At 39.9% G+C, this 25,868-nt stretch overlaps 1 protein-coding gene across 2 annotated transcripts in view; it reads right to left on the bottom strand.

The window, feature by feature from the left end:
* LOC108426858 (gamma-aminobutyric acid receptor subunit pi) overlaps positions 1–15,173 on the bottom strand; it is a 72,725-nt gene extending 57,552 nt beyond the window's left edge. For both annotated transcript variants that reach the window (XM_017696660.2, XM_017696661.2), the window contains exon 1: positions 14,937–15,173. The gene's annotated coding sequence lies outside the window, so the exon portion shown is untranslated. The remainder of the gene's footprint in view (positions 1–14,936) is intronic.
* Positions 15,174–25,868: the final 10,695 nt, after the last annotated feature.

The following is a 25,868-nucleotide window of genomic DNA, read 5'->3' as shown; positions in this document are numbered from 1 at the left end:
CCCAGATTCAAGGACCTGCACAAACATACACATACATACATACAGCACACACATGCAGCACACACACAAACAAACAGACCGCAATTGAATCAGAGTCAAACATAAACAAAATAACACTTTTAGGCAGATGATGACTTTGTCGAAGGCATGTAGTTCAGGGCAGGCAGAATCTTACAAAGACTGTATGTAGACTGTATGTAGTGGGTGATCTGTGTAGTACTGCTGGTTTTGTGCCTTGTGTTGGACTATAACGCTTCTGACTCCCTTGTCAGGCTCCTAAATGAATTTGAGGTGTGCATGTCTGAACTGAACTCTTTATGTAGGTTTGAGAATAGAGAAGCTTATCTTCTTTGGATGGAAGAAACTTAAAGCTGCTTTCAAAGGCCTTTGAGACACCAACAAAGTACAATCTCTGTACGCACAGACTGACTAAAAACCTTAATAAGAAAAGCAAACATTAGGCACTTAAAAGAGAAAGATTATGGTGGATAACCTTCTCATGTAAAGCAGGCTCAAGTAAGATTATAAAAAGACTTCTGTGGTTTTCCAGTCAACAACATATTGCTGTTGTCAGAAGAAAATCTCAATTTTTGTTGTTTTTCAGTTTTTGAAATTATTTGAAAATGCCTGTTGCCCTTTACATAGTGCGTAAATTTAATGAAGAATGGACCCAAAAGAAACGGCCCAAAATGACTTGGAAAAATGTCTGGTTCCATTGACTAACATTAAAAGTAAAGAAGGTTTTTTTTCCTTATCCTGTAAAGTTACCATTTTGGTGATACAAGGTTTTCAACAGTTATATCCACATAATGGTTCCATGACTAAGTTGTGTTTGTCTATGGGAATGATTAATTGGGTTTTTGTCCTATGCACATTTTCACTGATTTGCAAGATCTAAATAGTCAAATTGGTACATACATGTCATAAACAAGACATATGCATTTTGTCGTAGACAAAAAAGGCTCAGATCCAGCATTCATCCAGATGCAAAATAACAACACATATGCAAAGATCTACAAAGATGCATGTTATGGTTTCATCTACTTGCTTGCCCTTCTGCCTCATCTCACCCATCCAATTCATTTTCAGCCTTCCAGTGGTAAAGGTCAGAGAAGCCCGCCAGTGTTATCTGTTCAACCCATTACTAAGACTCTATTTTAAGACATGAGGCTGTAGTGCAGTCCCACTTTGCCTGGTCTCAGTCACTGTGGCCTCAGGGTACAGTTCAGCCTTGGTGCCTATAGACTAACCCCAGAATCACAACTGGACACTTGTATGTGAGTCTGTGATAACCTGGCCCCAACAGGCTGGACTAGACAGACTGGAATATCTGTGTGTCTTTTGTCTGCCTGGGCTTAGGGAGTTACTTTGGATGTGTGATTTAAAGTCAGCATGAAAAGGATAAAAAGGAAAGAAAGCCTTGTGTGAGTTTTGGGGTCATGCAGAATGCTCTCATATCCTGGCCTTTTCCTTCTCTCATACCTCTCTTTCAGACACCCCCACATGGCCCAAATAATACAGATGACTCACAGGGTTTACACATTTCATCCTAATCCACTCTAATGCCTTCAACAAGACACTATCTCTTAACCTCATCTTTACCTCTGATAGTGAAATCCAGAGACTGTCAAGTCAGAAGTGTTTATCAAAGAGCCACCATACAGAGAGTTTAGCCATGAGTTTCATCTGCCAGGTTAGTGCATGAGCGTTAGCCATCCCTTCAACTAAAGCTTTAAACAGTTTCTCTCTTTGATCTACTCTGCTAGTCACACTGTTACACTTTTTACGTCTTTCTAGTCATTTTATCACCTGAAAGAGTCTAGTTCTATTGGCAGATAATTTTACTTAGATTGTTTCTTATATCAAGTAACTTCATCTGCAAAATGATCTGGAAAATGATAATTTTGCAAAACTAATTTGAAAAATGATCTGTCAATATAATAAAACCCTGTAAAGTCTTTTAAAACAAGTACAAAACTGTGTAATTGATTATTAATCGTATTACAACCCCAATTCCAATGAAGTTGGGACATTGTGTAAAACAGAATACAATGATTTGCAAATCCTTTTCAACATATATTCAATTGAATACACTACAAAGACAAGATATTTAATGTTCCTACGGATAAACTTTATTGTTTTTTGCAAATATTCACTCATTTTGAATTTGATGACTGCAACATGTTCCAAAGAAGTTGGGACAGCTTTCCTTTTAACAACACTCAATAAACGTTTGGGAGCAGAGGACACTAATTACTGAAGCTTTGTAGGTGGAATTCTTTCCCATGATGTACAACTTCAGTTGCTCAACAGTCCGGGGTCTCCGTTGTCTTATTTTGCGCTTCATAATGCGCCACACATTTTCAATAGGAGACAGGTCTGGACTGCAGGCAGGCCAGTCTAGTACCAGCACTCTTTTACTATGAAGCCACGCTGTTGTAACACGTGCAGAATGTGGCTTGGCGTTGTCTTGCTGAAATAAGCAGGACGTCCCTGAAAAAGACGTCGCTTGGATGGCAGCATATGTTGCTCCAAAACCTGGATGTACCTTTCAGCATTAATGGTGCCTTCACAGATGTGCAACAGATGTTACCCCTGCCATGGGCACTAACACACCACCATACCATAAGAGATGCTGGCTTTTGAACTTTGCACTGATAACAATCTGGACAGTCCTTTTCGTCTTTGGCCCGGAGGACACGATGTCCATGATTTCCAAAAACAATTTGAAATATGGACTCGTCAGGCCACAGGACACTTTTCCACTTTGTGTCAGTCCATCTCAGATGAGCTTGGGCCCAGAGAAGCCGGCGGCGTTTCTGGGTGTTGTTGATATATGGCTTTCGCTTTGCATGACAGAGTTTTAACTTGTACTTGTAGATGGAGCGACGAACTGTGTTCACTGACAGTGGTTTTCTGAAGTGTTCCTGAGCCCATGTGGGAATATCCATTACAGAATGATGTGGGTTTTTAATGCAGTGCTGCCTGAGGGATCGAAGGTCACGGGCATTCAGTATTGGTTTTCTGCCTTGCCGCTTACTTGCAGAGGTTTCTCCAGATTCTCTGAATCTTTTGATGATCTTATGGACTGTAGATGATGAAATCCCTAAATTCCTTGCAATTGCACATTGAGAAACGTTGTTCTTAAACTGTTGGACTATTTGCTCACGCAGTTGTTCACAAAGTGGTGAACCTCACTCCATCCTTGCTTGTGAACGACTGAGCCTTTCAGGGATGCTCCCTTTATACCCAGTCATGACACTCACCTGTTTCCAATTAACCTTTGGAATGTTTCAAACAGGAAAAGTTCCTCAACTTTCCCAGTCTTTTGTTGCCCCTGTCCCAACTTCTTTGGAATGTGTTGCAGGCATCAAATTGAAAATGAGTGAATATTTGCAAAAAACAATAAAGTTTAATCGTTTGAACATTAAATATCTTGTCCTTGCAGTGTATTCAATTATATATATATATATATATATATATATATGTTGAAAAGGATTTGCAAATCATCATATTCTGTTTTTATTCATGTTTTACACAACGTGCCAACTTCATTGGAATTAGGGTTGTATATTAATCATATTATATCCTTAAACAATCGCGAAATGAGAAATATTAGTCATATTAACTAAATCTAAGATGTTATCACTTGCTTAGATGTTTTTTGTGGTAATCGATACATTTTTAAAATCCACACTGCATCTCATTTATGAGTCTGCAACATGTTATTAATTGTGTGTGCATAGAATCTTGTAGCAAAATCTAGTTAACAACTGTGGTAAAAGCTTTTTCTGGGCATTTTCACCTTCTCCATTTCCAGTGCTATTCTATGTGCTAGATTTTTTTTAAATGTCATGTAAAGATTTTTCTTAAATGTGACAATCATGACAGTGAATATTTTACAAACTAGCTATTATATCCAATATTTTGAACATTTCAGTGAACCCTCCTCAGATATCCTTTTTTTCTTTTTTTTCTGTTTTTGTTACTGCTATTCATCTCCATATGATGTATCTATAAGAATAGCTACATTGTAAATTAATGCAAACAGTAATGCACTTACTGCACCAGATTCATGCTGCATGCAATCTGAACAGGTCAATCGATCCACTCTATGAGTCTCGTTAGCTGACCAATTGCATTTAGAAATTCTGCAGCTGTACTACTTGATGAGGGAGCAATTGATTGGTATAGAACTGCAACATTTACAGTTTATCTGTGCAATCTTTAAATGTGTAATCAGCTCAAAATGTTACTGGCCCACTGGGAATTCTCTTGATTATCCACTCCAGAGTGCCATGCTTATACTTAAGACCTTGAAAGCAAAACCATGCACACACACACACACACACACACACACACACACACACACACACACACACACACACACACAGACATATGCACACTCACCACAATTCACTGACTGTGCTACAGCTCTGAAGGCTTGGTCACATGTACAGTACAACCCCAAGGCTGATCTTTGGGGCCTCAGACATCAAAAACAAACATGATTCTGTAGTGGACATCACTTCATGGGCTCAGGAACACCTCTGAAAACCATTGTCTGTTAATACAATTTGCCACTACATTAACAAATATAAGTTAAACATATACCAAGAAGGAACCATATATGAACAAAATCCAGAAACACTGTTACCTTCTCTGGGCCTGATCTCATTTAAAATGGACTGAGGCGAAATGGAAAAGTGTCCTGTCGTCCGACGAATCAAAATTTAAAACTCTTTTTGAAAATCATGAACGCCACATCCTCCTGGCTAAAGCGTAAATGGACCATCCAGCTTGTTATCAGCACACAGTTCAAAAGTCAGCATTCATGATAGTATGAGGGTGCGTTATTACACATGGCACAAGTGACTTGCACATCTGTGAAGACATTATTAATGCTGAACAATAAGTACAAGTTTGGGTGGAACATACAATGTCTTTTTCAGGGTAGGCCTTGCTTAACTCAGCAAGACAATGCCAAACCACATTCTGCTCATATTGCAACAGCAGGGCTTCATAGTAAATGAGTCCGGGTGCTAAACTTGCCTCATTGCAGTCTAGACCTGTCAACCACTGAAAACTGCTGGTGCATTATGAAACAAACAATATGACCCTGAACTGTTGAGTGGCTGACATCAAGCAAGAATAGGAAAGAACCTTTCACTTTTAAAACTACAGCCATTGGTCTCCTCAGTTCCCAAACACTTATAGACGGTTGTTAAAAGAAGACGTAATGTGGTACAGTAGCAATTTGCACACCATTGCATTCTATTTTTATTTCCATTCTGAATTTTGTGTCCCACCTTTTTTGGAAATAGGGTTGTATATGTAGCTCCCATTATATTGATCTGAAATTAGTACAATTTTCCCTTGCAATATTCAAATAATTCAAATCATGCAATCAAGTAGTTGCATACAAACCATGCATGCAGGTGTGTTATGCTTTTTTAAGTCTACAAATGTTATGCTTAAGATGTACATGTTAATGTAGTGAGACAATCCCTTGACCAAACCAACCTCTTTTATAAAATAATGAAATGCTGAAATGAGTAATTATATTTGCTGTCTGTTATGGCCACAGTATCACTCACAGAGCCTGCCAGTCAGTCTACTGGCAATGCAAATACTGTTTATACAGTAAAAAAGTTTATCCAAATTTGCAACACCATATTTGAAATACCAATAATCACGTTACTCGTATGTACATCAGTGCCAGTGTCATGTGGGGACTGCTTGAACATATTGAAAACAGCAGTGTTAAATTAGCTCCACCATTTGAATTCCCTCAAGCACTTATGATTCCACACTGCCAATGACAGACTTGTGTGGTACATGCTCTTCAGTATGAGCATTTCAGATTTTACTGTACATCAGTCCGTATGTGTATCAGCCCATTCATTTTAATAAATGTGAGATGAGGTTTTATAGACTGAAATGGCATCATTTGTAATAGTTTACAGGTTTGCATGGCTGACATGCTAGCTTGGCATTCTCTTCCAGTCTTATAGAGGTTATTGTCGAACTGAGTGACTTTATATGGAGCTAGACCTCATGATCTTAAAATGTTAATGTCATGAATATAGGGCTGATATTAATTAATAATTCATTAATAATCCATACTCTATGGGGGAGGCGGGGGGGGGGGTGGCTAAAATCCCTCTGGTTAAAAAAAATACAAAGATCATCTCTTGTAAAACCCTTTCTATGAGAGTTCTTTCACATACAATTCAGTTCTATTCATATTTGAAATTTGTGTTGGATGTATCAGGAGTTTGCACTGGCTCTCTCCAGCTCCAGCTCTGCCAAGGCTTTGTCCACGCATGATTACACACATATGCAGCTAGTTTCTTGACTTATATGCAATTACTTACCGGACTCATTAACTCTTGCCAATTTCTGTGCATATTACTGTGCTGTTTTTGAGCCTTGCCTTGTTTCATGATTTTTCATGGATTGAGTTTACTTGTGTATCAACCACTGCCTATTATGAGAACTGGTAGGTGCTTTTATTGAAATGCACTTTTATTTAGAAAATAAAAACTTAATTGTTGTGGAATTAAGGACAGCATCAGCACAATAACCCAAGATAACTTCACCACGACGTACAAACATACACATAACATACATATAACATGTTTACAGAAGTTACATAGGTGACCCTCATGCACTCACAATTTTTAAATCCTACATTTTCTCAATGGGATTTAAGCCAGGAGATTGGATAGTCATGCAAGCACCTTCATCCTTTGCTTTTTAGAAACCAATATTGAGTTATATTGGCTGTGTATTAGGAGTTGATGTCTTGTTGAACTGTCCATCTTCTTCCTGGATTCAGTTTCTTGGCAAATGAGACTAACTTCTTCTCTAATATGTCCTGGAACACTGCTTCATTTACATGTCCTACCCTGACATGTAATGCCCCAGTACCGTTTTCAAAGAAGTAGCCTTATGTCATGATGCTCCCACCTCCGTGCTTCATTCTAAGATGTTCTTGGGATCACAGATGTAACCCTTCTTTCTCCAAACATGACAGGCTGAATTACTGCCGAAGAGTTCTATTTTTGTTTTGTCAGCATACATTGTTCCAAGAAAGTTCTGTTTACATTTTAGACATGCTTCTCTGTGCCTCTTTTCTTACAGAGAGCGGTGCAGTAATAGAGAAGATTGTACTACAGTTGACTGCTTATTGTTCTCTGTGTAACTGTTGTTCTTGCTGCTTTCAGGTCACCATGCAATTATATTTGAGGGACTGTTAGCTTCCCTCTTACTTTCCTCATCATTAATCTAAGAGTGTGGTGAGAAATCTTTGAGAAGTCTTTCCACTTGCATATTATCAAACCAGCTGCACTGAAAGGAATGTTTAAGGTTTTTGTTATGACCTTGTAGCTTCAGCACTGTTTACTTTAGGAGGCTATTTTACTTTAACCCTGACTGGAGGAAATCATATATATATATATATATATATATATATATATATATATAAATACACACACACACACACACCGGCCACTTTATTAGATACACCTGTTCAATGCCTTTAGGCATGTAGAGGTGGTCAAGACAACTTGCTGAAGTGCAGACCGAGCATCAGAATGGGGAAGAAATGTGATTTAAGTGACTTTGAACGTGGCGTGGTTGTTGGTACCAGACGGGCTGGTCAGAGTATTCCAGAAACTGCTGATCTACTGGGATTTTCACACGCAACCATCTCTAGGGTTTACAGAGAATGGTGGACGAAAATTCCTGTTGATTTGAGGTCAGAGGAGAACGGGCAGACTGGTTCCAGATGATAGAAAGGCAACAGTAACTCATATAACCACTTGTTACAACCAAGGAATGCAGAATACCATCTCTGAATGCACAACACGTCGAACCTTGAAGAAGATGGGCTACAGCAGCAGAAGACCACACCAGGTGCTACTCCTGTCAGCTAAGATAGACTGAGTTCAGCTAAGACTAAACTGAGACAATTCACAGAAGATTGGAAAAATGTTGCCTGGTCTGTCTAGTCTCGATTTCAGCTGCGACATTCAGAATTTGGCATAAACAACATGAAAGCATGGATCCATCCTGCGTTGTATCAACAGTTCAGGCTGGTGGTGGTGTAGTGGTGTGTGGGATATTTTGTTGGCACACTTTGGGCCTCTTGGTACCAATTGAGCATCATTTAAATGCTGCAGCCTACCTGAGTATTGTTGCTGACCATGTCCATCCCAAGGTGTACCTAGTAAAGTGGCCATATATACATACATACATATATGTAGACCATTTAATGAAACCATTGTGTTTAAAAATATTGCAATCTAAATATTTATATTGACCAACCCTATGTGTCTTTGCTTTCCACTGCCAGATGAGAGCCTACTCAGTCTAAAATAAAAGGGGCTATGACTGAATTGGGAAAAATAAATGTGAAAAGTAAAGCAAAACAATAGCATGCAACATGCCTTAAAATCTGCACAGCATGAGCTCAATCTTTAGTACAGATAATGATGATGATGTTCAGTAATGATGATGAGAGTTATGAAAACGAAAATGTTTAATGATGATTATGATGATGTTGATTACTATAACTGTAGTATACACAGTTCTTGCACTGGCATCCTACCACACATACCTCCAAACATAGTGAACTTATTCGAATACTCTACCCAGTGTGGGTGCTGTAATATCCATACCACTCCTCTGCCATCCTTCACACTAAAGACTGATGCAGAGTGAGAAGCACTCAGTTCTTCAGCCTTAAACCCTCTGACAGCCACAAGCTTGAGTGTGTGGGCGACTGCCTTTCACTATAGAGCATGGAATGCTCTCACACACACACACACACACACACACACACACACACACACACACACACACAAACACACTACAGGCTTCATGAAGTCAAATCATATCAGACTGTGAGATGATATAGGCAAGGAATTACAGAGCATCAGAATGGCTCAAGGCTGACAGTGGAAGAGCTCCAACAGACCTCATCACAATCAACAAACTACACTTCCCACAGCGCATCTATGCCAGGGAGCCAATCGGTCTTAACACGAATGTGTAGGTGAGACAACCAGTATACAAGTTACATGTACTTACGTGACTGCTGCATACTATGTGTTCTTTGTGCTGCACAAACAAACGTGCCAAAAAAGGTTCTTTGGAACACTGTAGAGCAGTGATTCCCAACCAGGTCCTCAGGGCCCCCAGATGGTGAACAATTGCACTCCAAGTTAACTCATTACACAGAGATAAAGGAAAAATGTGGACTGTCTGAGACGCCCTGAGAACCATGTTGGGAAACATTTTTCCCTAAAGAACTTTTCAATTAAATGGTTTATCTAAGTTTTTAACCACTATCCATTAAAAGTTGTTTTAAGGAAGGTTTGAATGGCATTGCAACAAAGAAGCCTTCTTGTCTGGGGGTCCGAGAGAGCATAACTGGCCTGGTAGGATCTGTCAGTGTAGTACTAGCCAATGTGCCTGTTAGTGTTCTTCTTCAAGCATGTTGAGCTGTCATTGCATTAGTGGCAGTTTGTAAAGATGCATTGGCTTTGCATGTCTCTGCAGAGGTATGTGATAGCCTACGCACTCCCAGCTTGGGGGCACTGTATGATAGGGGAGACCTAGCGAGCAGGTGAAATCAGGTAAAAAGAAATTGTGCTCAAATATACCATGACTCTCTCCACTGGGGTCATAAACTAGTAAAGGCCTATTTACAGAGTCACAGGGTCTAATTTTTATGGATAAATATAAAAAAATGTATGTCAAGTTTTAAGGTGAACATGTATGTTAATGCCGTTAATCACAGTCTGAAACTGATGGACAGCAACACTGCATAATTGTTTTAATCAGAGCTTTGTTTTCTGCATTGTATTGGTATGTTGAACATCAGGCTGACCAATCAGGGTTCAATTGTCATGGCTGCAGCACAAATAAACATGTATCAGGAGGCCAGCGTCACATTACAAAGCACAACAGCTTATACAAGAAGCACTATAAAAAATGCACAAATTAAAGAAACTTTATGGTGAAAGGCTGGGAATGACTGTGGGTACATCAGAGTAACTGTATAAAGCTGTTTTTATTATCTGGGAAACGGGGATTTGAATTCCTTTACTGACATACACAAATCCCTTCAGGATCAATGCATGAGACAGTCTTGTATGAGGTGTATGTGCTATTTAGTTGCAGTGCTCAAAAGAAAAATTATGATTTTATCATTGGTGTTCATGGAATTCATTTCTTTTTCTTCCACCTTCTTCGCGTGTTTTTAGAGTGTTTAGACAAAAAACACATGGATTGGTGCTCCCACTACGTTAAATATCACATCCGTTCTTGGTGTGAATAGGCCATAAGATTGCACTTGAAATGATAATACATGCTTTTCTTATTTTTACCCAATATTCTCCCTGGCACTGCCTATGTTGAAGCTGGGTTTGTGGATGTAGAGCAGCAGAACAGGAACCTGGAATACTGCTTGTTTGAATCATGGACTGGGCACGAGGAATGCTGACTCCATTTGCAAAGTTCCAAGTTTTACTTTTACTTGACCTTCCTCGAATCACAGCAACTGTGCCCTTGATTAAAGCCTAATGCCATGTTACATTAGAGCACTGACTTTTACCCTGTAACACAGGGTCTTAAAGAATATCACTGACTCCACTATGAGTCTTAAAAAAGTGGAGCAACTGTCTTAGCAGTGGATCAGGAGCATCAGGAGAGTTTGATCCCTGGCAAGGCCTCAGCCACTTGTGGTTCCAAGGGAGCATAATTGGCCTGGTAGGATGGCCCTCCCATCACTCAGTATGGTGCTCACCAATGTGCCTGTTAGTATTCTTCTTCAAGTGTGTTGAGCTCTCTTTGTACTTCAAGAAGATGCAGGGGCTTCACAGGTCTCCGCAGAAGCATGTAATAGTTTGTTCTCCCAGCTTGGGAGCATTGTGTGATATGGGGAGACCTAGCAAACACAGGGAATTGACAAGAACTAAAGTTAGGAGAAAATTAGGTAAAAATATGTCACACTTGTTTGTTCATGATCTTAAATCAGATAAGCCAGTTCACTGACCTGGCTATGAGTAATTAAAAAAAGGAAATGTCATCTACTAGGTATTCATACACCAGGCAGCATTTCATAAAATGAGATGGACAGTAAGAAGTAAGTAAGAAAATCTTTTAGACTTTATCTTTGGCGGAAGTAACCCACATAACTAAGAGAGTTGTTTCAAAAGGGCCAAAAAACTGTCCATCACTGTCTGAAGTAAGAGTTGTGAAAGAGAAATGCATGAGATACCGAATAATCCAAACCACAGCTGAAGCATATTCAAGCCCCCAGTCTCACAGGGTCATGCTTGCCAGCTGTTCAGAAGCTGTAAAATATTCCAAAATCAATCATATAGGTTACAGAGAAAAGCAACCTGACATCAAAAGCAGAGCAGTTATAAAAGAGAAATATGCAAACTAGTGATCATCCCCTCCCACTCACTAGGCCTAAGCAACATGGCAACATATTTTTAAATCATATTTTAGGAAATTAAATGTTTCTGGAGTTAAGTTAAAGATCAAGTTCATTCAAGCTGAACAAATTCCCAGGATCGGATTCATTTTGGGGAGATTTCGGCCACAGATAGCAGATGGCTCATATTTGAACCGTGCTGTAAGGCATAACTCACATGACGTTTGAGAGCGGCTTATCATCTGTTTGACAGCCAGTCTCCTGCAACCTTATGATGGATTGAAGTCTTACCTCAGGATGACCTGAGTTGCTGACCTGTGCTCTTACTGTAGTGTTTCTGATTGCTAGGTGTCCTTCAGTGGGGCAAAGCAGGTAATAACTGCTGCCTCACAAAGTCAAGGCTGAGTGAGAATGGAGGGCAACATTTCAAAAACACCAGTGGCACCCGCCCATTACTCACTGTCTCTCTCTCTCTCTCTCTCTCTGTCTCTCTCTCTCTCTCTCTCTCTCTCTCTCTCTCTCTCTCTCTCCGTCTCTCTCTCTCTCTCTGTCTCTCTCTCTCTCTCTCTGTCTCTCTCTCTCTCCGTCTCTCTCTCTCTCCGTCTCTCTCTCTCTCTCTGTCTCTCTCTCTCTCTCTCTGTCTCTCTCTCTCTCTCCGTCTCTCTCTCTCTCCGTCTCTCTCTCTCTGTCTCTCTCTCTCTCTCTCTCTCTCTCTCTGTCTCTCTCTCTCTCCGTCTCTCTCTCTCTGTCTCTCTCTCTCTCTCTCTCTCTGTCTCTATCTGTCTCTTTCTCTCTCTCTCTCTCTCTCTCTCTTTCTCTCTCCGTTTCTCTCTCTCTCTCTCTCTTTAGAAAAAGTAGATGATTACATAAATATTGTTGGATTTTTCCATTGACACATATTTCCAGTGATGATTTTTCATTTACATTTTCAAAGTGATGTCCAACCTGAAGTGATTGACGACTTAAACTGGACACTGTAGAACAAGACATGGGAAAGATAGCGCTTCAAGCAAATGCTCTTTACACCAGCAACAAAGAACTGCCACACAGCTCTGCTCAAACTACTGTAATAGGGGGGCAGGTCACTTATAGCCACAGAAGTCTCCCTGACAGTAGGCATTAACACGACACCAACTACCCCACAGCCCAGCACAGAACAGCACAAATAACACATACACACATCATCGACTGATTTACAACATTTAAAGTCTCTCCTACTGGCACTGGTACCTCCCATGAGCCTGTGCCCATGACCACTCTGCATGGCCATGCCTTCTACGACCATGCAAGCCAGGACCGGGATGCTACACTACTCCCTGGAATGCCCAGTTCACACTATATGTCATTTGTCAGAATGCGTTACTTTTACAAATATCGCTAATCATGGTATATTACTAACATTAATCAGTGGAATTTTCTAAGCCATATCAGTTTTTGCTAATAAAGTGCATTGGCCTTCAAAAACTATTGTACATTTAGTACCTTGCTCTGTCACAGCATTACATGCATCACCTAGCTGCCTTCATTAAACTGAAGAATTAGCTTAAAATACAACTCTTTCTGTAAACACAGTTTTCACATATAAAATAAGGCCAACAGGTCATCCTAGAAACCTAATCCCAGATACTTCATCTACTGAATGAGACCACTAACATGTTACATTGGTGCCTAGGTTTGTCAGAACATTGCCAAAGATTCATTACTCACATTTATTGATTCAGTTCATGATTCAAATTCACATAGCACTGTTATTTCGGACACTTTGAAATAGCATCACTGCATTGTTAGGCAAACAAGTTACAGTTTCACCAGAGATTTTTTTTTATGACTGTACATATGATCTACATTTTTATATTGACACATGCCTAGTCCCTAGCAAGAGTAGAATATCCTACACACACACACACACACACACACACACACACACACATATATATATATATATATATATATATATATATATATATATATATATATATATATATTCTTATACATAGTATCTATTCCAAGTAGTTTCTGGGTAAATCCTGGGCTATTTTTTATACTGTTAAGGTTCTTATTCTGAACATCTGGTAGAAATATGACATGCCAGGTTCTGGGGGTTTGATGATAATGTTGGGCTTCCTCCTCTCCTGCAGTTTCCTCCCAAAACCTCATTTATGATAATCCCGTTCACTTCCAGTCCTACTTTTAATGTCATGCTTGGCTGAGAGCTATGTGCTGTGCATATGCCACAAGTGGTACCAACACTTTGCAAAAAACCCCTCTGCAAGTAAAAAAGATTGTATCGTTAAGTGCAGATTTAGATTCGAATGTCCTGGTCTGGGGAAAAAAGATGGCTTTAAAGGCACTCTTGAATGAGTGTGAATAATAGATTATAAAATGATGGTCTTGTAATTCTTGTAGTTATCACGTCATAACATTTCACTATTAAAAGGAAGCCAAGTGTGATGATTTACATCAGGAGACAGAGAGGGGAATTTAATAGTGGTAAGGATAATGACAATCATAATGATTAAGGAACTTGATTTACGTGTCGTGCCTCGCTAGAGTGAGTTTGTCCTTGACAAGGACAATTAAGGCAGGAAAGTAGCAATAAATTCAAGGCTAATGTAATTAAATCCTGTAGGTACCCCCCCAGTCCGTCACCCCTTTTATTAATGCCTTTAGAGAAACTCGTTTATCTATCTATCTATCTATCTATCTATCTATCTATCTATCTATCTATCTATCTATCTGTATCTGCATATATGTTCTTTTGTGTATTTTTGATGTATGCTAGTAAACCTTGTGTATGTATGTATGTATGTATGTATGTATACATACGTATATATATATATGTGTGTGTGTGGGTGTGTGTGTGGGTGTGTGTGAGACATGTAATACACACAAAACACCTAAATACATGGCCACACACGTAGGCACACGCGCACTTATGCCCACACACCACACACAAGCACCCACTTCCAACTCCTAAACCTCATGTACTTGACTGATTGTATAACCCATTTAGACCCACTGAGCAGATCCACCTGTGGTGTCGGCTGAGGTGCTGGTCACACCCTCTCAATCAGCCAGGGCGTTCAGACTGAACAGCGACCTTTGTGATGTCCAGCTCTGCTCTAAAAAGCACATAACAACGCATAAATAACTATAGCTGCTCGCTGCTCCAGGCTGCCCCGGGCTGCCCGACACAACGTGAAAAAGTCGCATTTGCATCCCAAAAGGACAATAACCAAGTGAGAGTCACGCACCGCCACGTCTGCTCTCATCCGAGCAGACACAGTGGGCTAGCGCTCACTGAGCGTCAGGGTCTGACGGTGGAGATACGCGAGCTTTCGGTGTAATTAGTCTTACGGACAGACAAAGTTACTTTTAATGACACTGCTTGAATGCTGCCCAAGAGTCTAGCGCTCTCAAAGCGAGTCACGAGGCTGAGAAAGACGGAGAAGCGCTAAGTGGCGAGCCGGGCGCTCCAACTCACCCGTAATGCTGCTGCTGTCTGTAACCAGGCATTTCTCTAGGAGACCAGCGCGCGCTGTCCACAGCGGTCCACAACACCGACTCGTGCCTCAGCGGCCCGAATGCCAGCAAAGAGTGTCCGGTACGCCTCGGTGGAGCGCGCTCATTCCAGACTCCGCGCGCTCCAGGCTCGAACCTTCTGTCGCTGCGCTAATGGGAGCAGTGCGGGAGCGCGAGCGAGCGAGAGCGAGAGAGAGAGAGAGAGAGAGAGAGAGAGAGAGAGAGAGAGAGAGAGAGAGAGAGAGAGAGAGAGAGAGAGAGAGAGAGAGAGAGAGAGAGAGAGAGAGAGAGAGAGTGAGTGTAATCCCGGTGGGGGAGAAAGACGCGGGGCTCGCGCACACTCGAGCAGAAAGGCAGCGCGCGCCACAAATCCGGATCACATCAAATGTGGAGGATGTTAAATAAATCAAAAGTGGGAGCAGAGGGTGGGTTTCATTCACATCCCACTTCTTATTTCTCTCTTCTTACTTCTCCCAAATGTGTATTGCCTAGATATACTCTCTCTCTCTCTCTCTCTCTCTCTCTCTCTCTCTCTCCAAAAAACAGGTAACGGAAAACCATGTTGTTAATCAATACATCGTTTTGTAGAATGTGCCTTGAAGCGCCTTATCAATATACAATATATGCTCTTTTAGTAGCTTATATAAGCCTCATGCAGTCATTCATCTTAATTCCTGAAGCAAGTCTAATTGAAAACACTTTCAGTCCTTCCAGCAATTCATCTTTTCTTTCTAGACGCATTATAAATCAATCAGCACAATCTGTTATTAAACAGCCACAGTTTTGCTGTCATTAAACTGAACCATGCTGTGAAATATTGTTATCAATTGAAGATTGTCACATGAACATGAGTTTTATGCCCATCCAAAGTGCTCATATACACCATCTATGCCAGTGTTGTGGGCCCCAACTCCCAACACACCTGACTCAGCTCATCTCGTTACCAAATCATTCATGCCTTTAAAATGAGTGTGTTAGAGCAGAAAGAAAATGCTGGGGGAAAGGGTGGGAGGGGCAGTAAAGGACGACAGTTGTAAGTGCTTTTTGAGAATGGAATTGACAAAGAACATCACTTGTGTTTCTGAGTTGTCATATTGCTTTGTTTCATTTTAATCAAAGAATGCATCTGAGCAACATCAGTGAACCTGCTTATTCCCCTGTGAAGTAAAGTTTTAAGAAATTAAATCACTGTATTTCTCACACTGTCCAGGTCATCTCTCGTCTATGCAAACAATACAAAACAAAACAAGACAGGGTTTGGCTTTAAACCTTGATTTCTGAAGGCTGGAGTGCATAATCAATCGTCCAGGGGTGGAAATAATAGTCAAGTGAAAGTATGAGCAGAAGAAGAGAGACATCTGGTCTTTGAGATTGTTAATGAGTACTGTAAATGAAAATGTAAAGAGTAAAAAGAGTGGCGGCACGGTGGCGTGGTGGGTAGCGCTGTCGCCTCACAGCAAGGAGGGCCTGGGTTCGATTCCGCGACCGGGGTCCTCTCTGTGTGGGGTTCGCATGTTCTCCCCGTGTCTGCGTCGGTTTCCTCCCACAGTCCAAAAGACATGCAGTCAGGCCAATTGTGTAAAATGGTCAAATTGTAAGTCGCTCTGGATAAGAGCGTCAGCCAAATGCCAATAATGTAATGTAAAAAGTATGTTTTTTTTCTTTTGAAAATTGAAATTGAAATTTAAAAATATATGAATGCAAAGTGCATTGTTTCAGCTTTAATTTGAGGGTGTTCACCTCCAAATTGAATTAAAAGTTTCATAATTACAACCATTTTCATATGTTGTTGCACCCAGATTGAGGGCTCATAAGTATATCTGAGTCGCTCCATGGCCAAATGTGTGTTACTCCTCATTATTTTACTAATAAAACAGATAAAAGGTCTAAAGTTGATTCCAAGTGTTGCATCTGCATTTGGAATCTGTTGTTGTTAAATCTCAATATGAAGTCCAAAGAGCTTTCAGATTCATCATTAAATATCAACTCCAATATGCTGTAGTAAACAACTAAAATAACAGTAATTTCGTTCATATATTTATGCACCTGACTGTGGTAACAAGGTACAATTACTCAAGTATTTTCCTTCTCTGGAATCCCAGCAGAGCACATCTCTGGTGTGTGAGTGTGAAATATAACTATTTACGATGTTTGATGAACGGCAATTGGGCAACAGAGTTCATAAACTGAAGCTCAGAAAAGATAATCATGCCATGTGCAGACGTGTTCATATGCACATTTATGAAATGAAACTTTGCAGCAGCAGCCTCTATAAAGTCAAGTCCAGCCCAGTCCAGACCATATAAGGGCATGAAGGCACACTCCTCATAGATGTACATCACTTAAAACAAGACAATGATATCTAGTGTCTCAGTCAAGTGGTTACAACTCTGGACTAATGCCATGGATTTATGCCGACTCTTCGTCAAATACTGAATTTGAGATGTTGATAAGCTGGGCAAACTGGATAATAAGGATACACATCTCTCTGTTAATAGTACCCATCAAGTATCCAGTCAAATCATGGTATAAATAGTATTTTAGAATTGAAAATGTATGAAAGGAAATCTGAGGGAGTCAGTTTTAATAGGCCTGATGCAGCTGATAAAATGATTCATAAGCATTATCTATAATTTTAAATATTGTTGGTTTACATCTCATTCTGTTCTGCATAGGTCTACTTATTCTTGGACTGACAGATGGAGCAAACTGTTTTAAAGGAGGGAGGACTGCAGTGGAAGTCACTGGGGTGTCAGGTGTGACTGTAACGATTGCACTTTTGCTTAGGCCCCCAAGGAGGTCAGGACCGGCTCTGAACCCCAGACTCATTTTTTTTGCCCTGGCATTAAAATAATCACAACATGCTGCAACTTTAAACAGCAACAATTAAGACTACTGTGTTCGTTGGTTAGGTTATAGTGGCAGGGTGTAAAACAGCAGTTCTCTAATGTCTAAAGACAGTGCAATGTACAAAAACAGCTGCTATACTCTAAATATGGCATCCAATTTAATAGGAATACCTGGAGAAAATCCAGCCCAATTTTGCTACAAAACTACATACACATTTCTGACTATAGACTAGGCCTTCTTGTCTCCTGTCATGTGGCTTTCTCAAGCACTCAACTTCAAGATGTTACATCGTAGTCGGGAAATATAAAGAAGGAAACTTGTAGAACAAGGCAGAAATGGTTGCTTCTATTCTCAGAGGATGATGTAGTGATGTCACTTGGCACCTCTCACTCTGCTGTTAAGAGAAGAAGGTGCACCCTACATTAAACCCCCTACCAATAATAACAACAACACTAGCAACGGCAGTAAAAGCAGCAGATTTAACACTCACCACAGGCTTGCCTTTAAACAAGCCATTGAACAATGTAGGCTTTTTATGCAGTGTTATGAAAATGTGTAGTGTGTAATCATGCTTTGAGGGCTGGAGCTGAGCACATGGAGCAGCGCTGGGTGAAGTCAAAGGTGCTCTCTGAGTCTGGAGCCTGTTGTCAGTGATTCATGTTGACACTGACATCTGGGTGAACTCTGACAGGGTCTGGTAGCGCTGACACTCAAAAACAGGAGCAGCTGCTGAGGAAAGGGACTGTTGTGAGTTATCAGCCCATGAAATGTAGCTGAGAAAATAGCATTAATAATGTAATCTTAATCTTTCGCTTCTCATGGATTTGAAATATCTCTCTGATTTAATAGATTCCCCCATTGCTTTTTGAAATGCTGCGCATTCATTCTGAGGTGTTACAATGTCTCTGTTTGAGTATAGGTTTCAGTAATATGCAGTTGCACAGCAAGTGTATGCCAAAGTTCACCAACACAATTCTTGAAAAAGAAAGCCACAATCATACCATTTAGGTTGCTAAATGGATTTGATTTGGATTTACAATTCTACAAAAAGCCGTAAAGACTTAAATAAGGGTTTAAGCAGGTCTTTTGAATAAATGGACCTATATCATGGAAAAGCACATTTTCTATAAAACTGCTGATTATTATTATTAGTAGTATAATCATTTGTAGGTGGTTTGACCAGAGGAGGATGGGGCCCCCTGGTGAGCCTGGTTCCTCCCAAGGTCTTCCTCAGCTCTGAGGGAGTTTTTCCTTGCCACTGTTGCCCCTGGCTTGCCCACCGGGGGGGTGGGTTTGTACATTCTTACACTCCTTTTCCGAAATTCTGTAAAGCTGCTTTGTGACAACATCCGTTGTAAAAAGCGCTATACAAATAAATTTGAATTGATTTGATTTGATTTGTAAACATGGTTAAAGTTTCAAAATGTTCCAATACCTCCTCAGTACACTCCATATATGGAAACTAAGTTGCAAAAGCAGCCCATTTTGTATCTGCTGTTTATGTGATGTCATCAAAAGCCAAACCATTGACATATATACACCTATACAGCCTACAGCAGTGTGACCATGCCCATTCATGTTGAAGTTCTAAGAACCTGCACTGCTTTTTGAGACTCAGTGTATTATGAACATAGCTCATTTACATACATCTCTCGTAAAGGCACAGCACCAAATTGTAAATATTGATCAAATTGTAAGTCGCTCTGGATAAGAGCATCAGCCAAATGCCATAAATGGTAAATGGACCAAATCTAGCCTGTTTAATTCTAAGGGAAGGGAGTTTTAAGAATATAATTTTTGAGAATTAAACTTCATTTTAGTACATAAAACCACATAAGTGAATCTTGGGGGAACAATACAATGCAAGAACAATGTGATATGGACCCTTAAGAGTGTAAAAAGCCTTGGAATACAAGGGATAAATTGATATAGAGCTTATGTATCATGCGGAGGTTCTTACATGGAAGTTCTTTTTACATGCTTAAGGCTTTTTATGTCCTTAAAGCTTAGCAACATTGAAAATGAGTGTCACCTTTAATGTTCTCTGAGGTTTAATAAAGGTTGATTGATTATTATCCAGGAATTACATAGTCTACAATGCAAAGTGGCTAAGTTATTCTTAGGTTCTTCATAAAAAAACGTTTCTTAAAAAGTCTATCATTAAAAGACTTTTGAAGGAACCCAATATGGCTCTTTTGTGTCATTGCATCAAAGAGCTTTTTTGGCATCTTTATTTTCAAAGAGTCTAGACTAGACCAACTGAAATGGCATCACTTTCAGAACCACGGACAGCGACATGATTTCCATGAATAATTTCAGCCCCGGGGAGGGCTCTCCAGAGCTCAGTGCAATGCACAATTAAGTATAGCTGTGTTCACAATATGTCTTCACAGGATACCTCATGATATCAGTGACATAATGATACTCCATATTTCAGCGCAGTTATGAACATTTAATACACAGCTGTCATGCCAAAGGGAACTGTGGGCTTCAGAGGGTAACAGCTGAGTGTTGGTTGTTAAATATTGAAAAGGATATCTTGATTTTTCAACAAGATATGTGCTGAAAGATATGTATATGTGTTGTGGTCATTAAAAATAGACATATATCCTACGTATCTACTTGAACATCATTCTTAAAAACAATGCTTTTAATTAAACACAATGAATCAAGGTGGAATAGGCTCCAGCACCCCCCACGACCCAGAAGGAGAAGCGGCTTAGGAGATGTGTGTGTGTGTGTGTGTGTGTGTGTGTAAAAAAAACTCATCTCATGGTGAAATTGCTCTAGAAGTGCTTTTCATTGCGCTTTTATCTGAATTTCACTTTCAACTTGTGAAGACAGCTTCAGGCATATAGCTCAAAAAGAGCTTCCTTCTCTGCATACTGTATATGATTCAGACGTATTAATGCCTAAGAAGCTTAGGATTTCGTACAAATTATTGATTCCCACAGTCCCCAATGAGCCTTCAAGTTACTTTGTATGTTCGATGTGGACATGGTTCAATATCTCTCCCTCCTTTTTTCTGTTTTATTGATGATTCAGTACATCGATATCTGGTTAACTTTTTCACCCTTGTTCTCTTTCCAGATCCTCTCAATCTCCCCCTTTCCACTGTCCTTCATCCTTTGTCTCTATGCTTCCTCACGGACTTTTCTGTCTGGCCCCATCCCCTGCTTTCTTTCTTCTGTTAGGCTCATTCTCCCTTTTATTTACGGCTCTGCTTTCTGTCTCGTTTCTATTCTCCTTCTAATCTCCCAAATTTTTTATGTACTCTCATCTCAGGAAGATACTGCACCTCAGTCATCAAGACATCACAACCACAAGAGAAGTAAAATTACAAAAGATGCCAGTGAATTGTTTAAGATATTACAGGTCCATGTCTTGAGAGACCTGTTTTAAAGTGATTTCATGTTTTAAAGAGCTATACAGACACAACAAAAGGTTTTGTTTTTATTGAACAGACTGTTATATAGGAGGTACACAATAATGGCATGGTTAAATCTAAAAGTCACACACTTCATCTGCTTTCAGTAAACGTGAATGCAGTTTGGTATAAAAATTGATTTTGAATCACAAAAAGCTCACTGATAAACATACAGCCACAACCTGCAATCTGCACAGCTATTAACTGTAATCAGTTTGATCTATAAACTACAAAGACTTCCGCACTGCAATAACAATCTAGTGCAGAGACAGCGAATAGCAAACTCTGCTCACATAATGCTCTTGCATATTTGTATAACAGCAATGAGTTTAATACAGTTAGAGTACAAAGTGCTGTTCTGGGACATTTTTCATATCTCAGGCACAACAGAATGTTGGAGATGGAGTTGCAGGGTAGAAGGAGAAGAGGTAGACCTCAGAGAAGGTTTATGGATGTAGTGAAGGTGGACATGGAGATGGTTGGTGTAAAAGTAGAGGAGGCAGTGGATAGGGCAAGATGGAGGCAGATGATCCGCTGTGGCGACCCCTAAAGGGAGCAGCCGAAAGAAGAAGAAGAAGAAGAAGAAGAAGATGAAGAAGAAGAAGAAGAAGAAGAAGGCACAGCAGAGATTGCAGAGATCATATTTTCCATAACATGTGATCACACTTATGGTTCTGTGTGTTGTCAACAGAGAGTTGACAGGCTTATTACATATTATTATTCAGTAACTACAGGGACCTCAGTGCAAACTGCCTGAGCTACTCTTAGGTTGTAGAAGTGTGTAATAAAACTTCATTGGTAATCATGTATTTTTCAGTTCTTTATAGAATCATGAACCCCAAAGAATTTGCATGCTATATCTATATCTTTCTTTACATGGTGAAACATATTAATGAAGAATGTGTTATATATGGGTCTATATGGAACCCATTTGAAAAAGGGTTCTTTATAGCACCAAAAAGTGTTCTCATATTTTTTAAAAAAACATAAAAACCCTTTTTGGTGCTAAACCTTTCCCAAAAAAGCTCTGTGTAGGATCACATACAACACATTCTTCTTTAATTTGAAGAACCATTTCATGATGCAAACAACACCTTAATCATGCAAATAGTTCTTTGAGTGTTCAAGATTCTATACAGAGCCATTGTCTTTACAAAAAAACCCATCAAAAACAATCTTTACGCACATAAAGTGTCCACTGTCAGGAAAAGGGTCAATTTTAGTCCAGCAAGGTACATACAATGCAGATGTACTCTCAGAGGTATGACATGAACCTTAAGGTTTTATTGTGTACCTTAATTGAATTTTAAACGTACACCATGTTCACTTTCATAGGGGAAAGGGGGCATATTTGTACATTCTGTTAAAAAGGTTTGAGTAGAAAAAAAAACAAAACAGTAGAACAGAATATGGTACATTTATCTCTCTAACTGGAAGTACCGAAGATGTATCCTTGACCACCCAATGACAGCATATGTACCATGTGGGATTACCATTTATTCCAGAGAGTGTACATACACTTGAAGAAGTGATGTGTTAAATTACAGCCAAAAATGTGTTGCAATTAACTGAATACCTCAATGTGTTTAGTGGAGGACATGATGTACTGTTTTAAACACATTAGTGATAATAGTAAACTAGTTTTTGACTTATACACGCTTAAAAATAAGCATACCAAAAACAAAAGTGTTTCTTTGGAGTGATGCCATAAAAGGTGTGTGAATGTGAAGAATTTCCCTAAAGTTTAAAGACCTGTGCAGAGTGCAAAAGTTCTATACAGAAGGTTTTTTCAAAAAACCATAAGCCCAAGCCAAGAACCAGCATCACTCAACTGCTGTGTTCCTTCCTTTGGCTTCCTGCATCATTTAAAACCCTGATGCTTGCCTGTACAGCCAAAAACAGGCAAACCTTTCCTTTACCGACAGCAAGGATCAAAACCTGAACCATACCCCAAGCCGTTCCAGCCTCAAGTAAGGCACACTTTGACCCACCATACTTCAAGATGCTTCAAGATTAAGGAAGACACTTCTGAGTCCTGGGATCCAGGTGATGGAATGAACCCCTTCTGGCTGTCTGAAAGTTGAATTGAGTGCGTCACTGTATTGAAAATGTTGTTTGAAGACACGTCTCTTTAAAAAGCATTTAAATTAATACGGATCTTGCAATACAATTCTAGTAATTGCACTTACAAAATGTCTTGTAATATCTGTGTATTATGTATCCTCACATTCAAATGGCTCTTTGAGCCTCTTTCCCCTTTTGTCTCTCTCTCTCTCTCTCTCTCTCTCTCTCTCTCTCTCTCTCTCTCTCTCTCCACCAGTCAGACGCACTGCATGATCTATTTTCCATATGGCTTTCCCAGCACCAGGCCTCAGCTGTGTTTTAACACAAGAGAGACTTGCTGTTGCATGCCTTACATAAGCATTGCCATTTCAAAGCCCTTTTGAGCCTCATTAGGGGGGGAAACCTGGAGGATGGCTTCCACGTCTTCTCTGATGTTCTAAGGTAAAGAAGAGGCACCTGCCGTCTGCTTAAACCAGCACAGAGAGAGAAGAGGAATTGCAGTGCAGGAGTGCTGGAATGAAACACTTCATACTGGTAACATTCAGTTGTGTTGCACTGTTCAGTGATAGTACACATTAACTGCAATAGAACCAGTCCAGCATTTAATTGATTCTCACAGTTCCCAATGAGTCTACTAACTGTACTTTTATCTTATTGGGCAATGGTTTGGCCAAAATCAAATGTACACCATGTTCTGTTTTCTGATCTCTGTAAATATAGTCGATCAGCCAGGTTTGGTGTCCAAAGTCTGCTTCTTTAATCCATCTGTTAGCACTGTATTCCTGACTTATCACACACCTCAGACCATGTTTAATTGAGTTGAATTAAGTAATCTCGATTAGATCTGGCTATGTGGTTTCTGACACTGTATGATATTGTAGTGTGCCGCTGACACTGGCACTGAGAGACACAGAGAGGGTCCACGGCCCTTACAAACAAGACTAGCTATGTTGTTTTACGTTGATCCTTGTCAGTTTACATTGTGTGTGTTTATTATGTGTCAAGGTGTGTGTTTAATTGGAGGATTTGTGTGTTGTGTTATATTACCATATGCTATTGTCTTCGGGTTTCAAGATGCCTGTTAGCACTGTTTTTAGCAGCTTATGTAAAAATTTAAAATAATAAAGATTTTTTGAGAGCTCTTCACTTGAGGCAATGGTTCTATTGTATTTAGAACTATGAGTTCTACACAGAACCATTTCATGCTTAAATGGTTCTTTGAATGGTGAGATGGTTCTTCAGACTGGTGGAGAATGTGTTGTATATGGTTCAATATACAGCCTTTTTGTTCTATATAAATGGTTTCCAAAAAAGTTCTTCTATTGTAACAGAACTGACATCATAAAAGTAGAAGAACCCTTTTTACTGCTTACCTTTATGGTAAGTCTATTTGATATTACCTAACAACTCAACATATGGACACTGGTATTGGCACAAACCTCTTAATCATTGAATTCAGATGTTTTCAGGCCCGTTGCCACAGGTTTATAAAATCAAGCACCTAGTCATGCAGTCTGCCTTTACAAACAATTGTAAAAGAATGTGTCATTCTAAAGAGCTCAATGAATCTGGGTGTGGTACTATGATAGGATGCCACCATTGCCACAAGACATTTCGGAACATTTCTTCCCTTTTACATATTCCACAATCAGTTGCTGAGGTGCACGAGTGCATAAAAGACTCCAATGCTCTACTGACTCAATTACTACAGAATTCCAAACCTGCTCTGGCATTAACATCAGCACAAAAACAGTGCATCGGGAGCTTCATAGCATGTGTTTCTGTGGCCAAGCAGCTGCATGCCAGTCTTACATCAATAAGCACAATGCCAAGCGTTGGATGGAGTGGTATAAAGCACACCACCACTGGACTCTGGAGCAGTGGAAATGCATTCTGTAGAGTAACAAAGTTGTGCCAACTGTGAGGTTTGGTAGAGGAAGCATAATGATATGGTTATTCAGGGGTTGGCCTAGGACAATTTTGGACATTTTGCACAACTATATGCTTCTAACTTTGTGGGAACAGCTTGGGGAAGGCCCTTTTCTGTTCAGTAAGGTCACAAAGCAAGATCCTTAAAGGCATGGCTGGGTGAGTTTGGTGTGGAAGACACCACACAGAGCCCTGACCTCAACCCTATCAAACATTATCAGGATGTAACAGAGATTGTGAGCCAGGCCCCCTCATCCAACATCAATGTCTAACCTCACCAATGCTCTTCTGGATGAGCATTCAGACACCAAACACATCTTGACTCATTAACTACTCTTGACATTTGGAGAGATTTGTTTCACAGTTATATCCACCAAGGGCCTTGTTTTATAATTTTTTTAACTCTCTAGAGAGTTGTTCAGTTATTTTTGAGGATTCTATATACATTTCCATGAGGAAGTCAACCATTGTGTTACTAACACGGTGAGTACATAAGCCTAATGAAGCTTTCTTCATTTTGACTTCGTCATCATGGTACCATGCAGCACAGGAACCTCTCATACAATTGAGAAAAATAACATAGTAGCCACAATGTCACGAGCCATCACAAACATCAACATCAAC

The sequence above is a fragment of the Pygocentrus nattereri genome, chromosome 5 (genome assembly GCF_015220715.1).
Source record: "Pygocentrus nattereri isolate fPygNat1 chromosome 5, fPygNat1.pri, whole genome shotgun sequence".
Classification (NCBI taxonomy): domain Eukaryota; kingdom Metazoa; phylum Chordata; class Actinopteri; order Characiformes; family Serrasalmidae; genus Pygocentrus; species Pygocentrus nattereri.
The sequence above is the reverse complement of the archived record's forward strand: the minus strand, read 5'-3'. Positions and strand labels throughout refer to the sequence as shown.